This window comes from Nothoprocta perdicaria, unplaced genomic scaffold, assembly GCF_003342845.1.
Source record: "Nothoprocta perdicaria isolate Ctin4 unplaced genomic scaffold, notPer1 scaffold_20, whole genome shotgun sequence".
NCBI lineage: Eukaryota > Metazoa > Chordata > Aves > Tinamiformes > Tinamidae > Nothoprocta > Nothoprocta perdicaria.
Window position 1 is genome coordinate 1,944,247 of NW_020455205.1, and position 6,000 is coordinate 1,950,246.

The following is a 6,000-nucleotide window of genomic DNA, read 5'->3' on the forward strand; positions in this document are numbered from 1 at the left end:
AGTTAAAACGTGAGTTCAAAGCAGTTGGCATTCTCCTGACCCTTGTATAATGTTTCTGTGTTTTCCATTCTGCCCATCCACAATTCAAAACTTCTAATGCATTTTAAAACATTTTAATAAATATTTCCAAGGCTGCATGGTTCTTATTATACGGAATCAAAGACACTTCACCATTAGAACAGTTCAGCTACATTGTAATTGCCCTGGCTGTGGATTTCTTTTCAAGAAGCAGGCCTTTGCCTTGTGCGAATCATTGGCACGGTGTACTTGAAATCTGCAACAAGCATCCACACATGCTGTTGATTTAGATAAAAGAAACCCACTGGCACAACTCGGATGACTGCTAAGCAGAAAGTACCTCACGTGATGCCTTTTAATAAAAAGAGCGCTCCGTCCTGCATACACACGGAGCAGGTACGAAATTAGAGACAGACTGGGCCCCAAGGCCTAGGCTGGCGTCAGGGCTCACGCTTCAGGCCCCAGCTTCAGGACTCCCCAGTCTTCTCCAGTGCTACACGCAGACACCTGCCCTTCAACYCACAGCCAGGCCTAAGGGAATCGAGGCAGGAAGTTTATGGAGTAAATAAAGATTTTACACATATCTGTCTGTAAATAGCACATCTAAGCAAGTGTGTGCTTTGCGATTCTTCCAGGTCCTAATTTTTCAGTTTTCTAGGCAAGCTATTTTTACTTTGGTAAATCCTCTTGCGTTTACCACAGCCAGGAAGTCTTATAAAAGAACTGGTGCTGTGAGTCACTSAACTGTCCAAATTCAGGCACTCTGAAAGGAAATGTAAAGACCTGGTCAGAATAAAGCATTCCCAAAATGCCTAACCTCTGGATTTTTTAACTCATTTTATGTATCTTGCAGAAAAACAACAAAAGTCGGGTACCACAACTAACAGAGGAAATCCATGCTGAGGAACCCCTAAACTTACTTTTGGTTCAGTTTTTGCCTCAGTTGGGCTACATATAGGCTGGTTGGAAGGCATATTACATAACTCACCTTCTACTTGCATTAGCTGGAGAGCTAGCGTGAGACCAGATTAGCGTGAGACCAGATTCAAATCCGCGGGTTAGGGAAGCAACATTCATTAGCTTCCCAGCAAACTGCAAAAAAATCTTTGTCAATAGCTACAAAAAGGGCTTCAGTTTTTCCCATTTGGTCCATTATGATTCCTTTTGTCCTAGAAGGGTGAAAAGCCAAAGCAACCGCTCATAGGGAATGGGGAAAGAGCGTCATTAGCTACCACTGCCATGCCCGGGGCTGCTCCTAAGTAAGGCCTCATGAAATCAAAGTGTCCACAAGGAATGTTTCTGCCTATGATGACTCCATCTAATTAACAAAACAAGAATTTCCTCCCTTTGTTACTTAAAACAGTTGAGAAACATAAAAGTGAAATTGGAAAGGATACTGTTGTTAGGGTTTTTGTTCTGTTTGAAAGTTATTTTCAAAGTGAAGTTTTAGAGAAAAATCTGCCCTTCATTTCTTCCAGATGCAACTGTTGCTTCTTGGGTTGCTACTGTCAGTTTTTCCTGCCTCTGCCTTTCAACTGCCCAGTTGAGTCTATCAAATTCTCCAGTTATGAAATACTCCCAGAATATTTCATTGCATACCTCAGGTTTCCCAAATACTATCCCAAACTGTTCAGTATTTTTCTCAATTCCCAAATAGTCCAAATAGTTGTCCTTCCACTATCACTGTGGACCGCACAGATGTGCTGTCGTGCATCTATGTTGCTCATTTTTAAGCATCCATTCATGTATTCACTCAGAGTTCATCCTGCTGCTAGTCCAAGGCTACGTCTTCTATGAGCATTTCTCCCTCTTTTCTGCAACATCATAGGCCCATTTCATTCAGGCTGCTTTTACTTTGAATAACTTGGGATTTTGGTAGTTTCTTCTACGTTCAGTGGCTCTTATTTTGCAATTTAATTTTTAGTCTTGGACCTCTCTGAGACACAGTACTTTTTTTTTTTCCCTAGCCTTTTTCTTGACTTTCTTCCACAGCATTTTCTTTTTCCTTTGGGACTTCTTTTCTTTCTCATTCCATTCTTGAGTTTAGTTTTATTGTGGTCCTTTCAATTTAGCTCCCCTAAAAAACTTTACCAATAAAAAAAAAAAAAAAAAAAAAAAAAAAAAAAAAAAAAAAAGAGAGAGAAGTATCAGAAAGTTCTAACTATACAGTTTCTGCTCTTAATTCAGCATGTCAAACTAACTGTGGGGAAATGACACAAAGAACAGTATATTCTTATTAAACTCTATGCTCACATAGCTTCATGTTCCACTGGAGGGTCATACAGCATTGGCTGCTCAGCTGAGATTTCTTCAAAAACCTTTTCATTTGAGCAGTTTGAAACCGCGTATGCTGAGGCAGAGGATCATATTCCCACCTAAAGTAAGGATCACAAAATTGTATAGAAAGTAATTTGATCCTGTGGATAGAAGGCTCTCCCTCAGATGATGTSCTTTCCAATTAGCCAGTTTCTTCCTTCACACGCATGTAAACACATTTAAACAGTGTTCTTTCAAAATATACTTTTTTCAATGTGTTGTACAACATCTGATTTGTAAATTTGTTTGGCATACAAAAGACGACTAGAAACTCAATCATTCTTTGTAAATGTGGCCTTCCTGGGGGTTTTGTTTTGTATTTACTTTAAATATGGTCTCGCTTTAAAAGCTGGCAGAGTAGAGCGCTCTCTTCTGCTCACTCCCATATCTGGGAAGCCATACCTGAGGGCTTTTTAGGGTCCTTGCGGCAATAGCTTGATGGTAGTAAGGAACTTTGATGTGTCTCTCATCAAGATAAAATCTATTGACTATCATCACTTTGGCAGAGTCAACTAGCCTCTAAATTACCTGCTTTGTGTGTTTTCCTCCTACCTTTTAAGCCCTGACATATTCTAACTCTTTTTCAACTTAGACGGGATTGTCTAGAGTAAACTCCAATTACTAGCATCATTTCAGTTATTTGCAAAGCAAACCTTAAGAGGCTCGTCTACTACTAATGATATGACAAACAAYGTAACCCTGGTAATATTTCTGTCACAAGAGCCTTGAAGGTCATTTCTTGAATCCTGAATATCCAAACGATTCTGATGAGTTTCTCCAACATTTATTGCTATTTCAGGTTGCTGTTACAAGTGGGACATCCAAGTKTGTTATTCTGTCTTTTTATCTCTTACATGAATAAATTACAGGGTTCTGCTTCTTATCACAGAAAACATTCCACTGATCATCTGGGGAGCACAAAATATTTTTTTTCAGTCTATAAATTATTCTTAAAAGAAACTCTCAGAACTAGTGAGACAGTGGGGTGGTTTTGTTTGGGGTTTTGTGTGTGCCTTTTTGACAGCATTTGTCTAGAATAATCACATGTGGTCTATCAGCTTTTAGGTTTGTCATCATAGCTGTCAGTCTTTCATAAAACATAATTTTAAAAACATATGCGCATACAATAAACCCTTTGCAGTGTCTCGGCCAATGAGTGTGAATGACAAATATACCTGGCTGTTCTCCTATTGTGATTGCTTACTGTTTATTGGCAGAGAAAGTGATTTCATGGTAGAAGGTTGGAAAATGACCTCTTGTAATGACAAAATTTACATAAATAAATGCTGATTGCACAGAACGAATAATGTACAGTGAGTATCATTACAATAAGTTGTCTCCTACTGACACAGAGTCTAAGTTAGAAGCGTACAATTATGCAAATCAAAATAATGCCAGTTTCTCATTACTGTCATGGTGGTAGAGGCAAACACATATCCTCCACAGACAGCTTGATGCTGGGACACAAGCCAAAACGTTTGGTTTTGCTGACATAGGAACTGAGTCAACAAAAATAGGATATAATAGTAATACATCAGAGGAATCCATATCAGGGCAGACCTGAAACTTAATGGACTGTGAATCTTTTGTCTGCAGAGAGGCCTTTGGCTGGTATTGACCCGTAGTACGTCTGCTTCCACTTTTGCCGATTTTATAGAAATAGATTACAGAAGCAATTTCTTTTTGGAGTTGGAATGTCTGCAGAACAGTCTATTAGCTTTCCTTATAACAGATGATATGGCATTTATAAATACTTAAATAATATCATATATCCCACATTTAAAAACTTCCCAGAATAATTTACACTGCTTTTGGTTGCTTGATCTAACGTTTATGTGAAGTCTCATTACGGTACCACTGGGATTTTCAAACAGTGCCACTTCTCTTTTGCCATCTTAAAAATATTCCAACACATTTTTTTTTCCTAAAAGAAAACAAAAAACCCAGCAGCAATTACCATCAATATGAGGTACTGTRCTTAAAAAAGGTATTGATGGCTCCGCTAACCCTTTGGAATCAGTAAGCTACAGGTGCCAGGARTCACTGAAGAACAGCCCAGCGCTCTGCTCTATCACTTCAATTCTTCATCCTCCTTACTCAAACAAGTAATTACTACTAGATTGCCCTTGTTTGTGTATTTAGTTGTACTGTTTTAGACCCCCATATACATGATAGCATATGATGCAGAAACACCAAAGTACATTCAGCTCAGGGCTTGAAACTAACACCAGCTTTCCAGAACACCCAGCACTGTTCCAGGACAGGAACGGGTGCTTGCAACAAAACTTTGCATAAAGGGTCACTTTAGAAATACGACTGTGGTTCCTGTAAGATATATCAGAACATCTTTCATTTGCCCTGACAAAACAAAAGGGCATTTTCTAAAGCAATGGTATGAACTGAAAGAGGCTGAACTGTACAAGAACAAACTCTGTGAGCTTTAAGACTTCTAGAAATCACTCCAAACCACCCTGAACACACGCAAATCTACCTACCACATTTTAGCAACAACCTGGGATAGTGCACTTAACAGCACCACCAGGAACTGACAGCTCAAACACTTCTCAAAGTCTTGTTGGGGTAAGTCTTCTGCACTGCCCTCGCCACTAGTGCTGCCCTCACAGCAGTACCYGTTGAGAAAGCTTTAAAAGAGATAACAGAGTCTCTCCCACACAATGTCAGGACCACAGCTGGTTTCTGCCAAGGTTAGAAAGGAAGCCTGTCTCCTYGTAGCCGCACATCCCTCCAGCCCACACTCTTCTCTGCACCACTGAGAAGCAGAAGTGACCCCCTGTTTCATACCCACCTCTTGAAGTACATCCCTGCTGGAAGGAAGCACATGGCAAGCGGAGCTGGAGAAGGAAGACAGGGGTATCCCTGCATAGCTGTCCTTGGAAGCAATGAAAAGTCTGTGAGCTACCAATTTCTAAGAATTTCATCAAGTGACAGGAGATTGGAGTACTTCCCTGTTGATGGAGTTTGGTTCCTTCTGAGATATTGCTTAAAACGTAATGATGACAAGTAATACTTTGACTTTTAAAAATAYTGTTGCTTTGCTTCAGGAATGTATTAGACTGTAGTTGGTGACAGGTGTTTAAGAAAAAAAGAAAATCTTATGAGAGAAGAGCACCTCAGAAAGCCAAAAAGGATTTTAATTTCTTTTCAGGTGCAATCCTCCARTCCTTCTTTTAAATCACTCAGAATGAGCACTGTGCTGCTTTTTCCAACAAGTTGCTAAGTGTACTTTGCCAGAGCAAAATATATAYTTTTTTTTCTGCAAGAACATTCAGCAGACATTTATTGCTCTATTACTGATGCCTTTTTCCATGGTTACAGTTACAGGGAAACAAAGGTGATAAATGAATAGAATGCACAAATATCCAGGTTCTCACCCTTTGCTCAGCTGCAAGCTCCTGTAACCCACATATAGTAGTGGGCTTTTATCACAGATCAAGACTTAATATACGGGGAAAAGAGCCCCAGTTGAAAGCTGCTGACTAATCTGTGCAGAACTGGAAACTGTTTGATGGGGGCCAATATCATGTATAGCAGCACAACAGTTTTATGACCACAGGTCATCTGTGCTCCCCGCTAATCATTTCTCTGACTGTTGCCAATTCCCAGGATTTTGACAGAGCACAGTCTCCAAGACAGCTTTCTGCATAT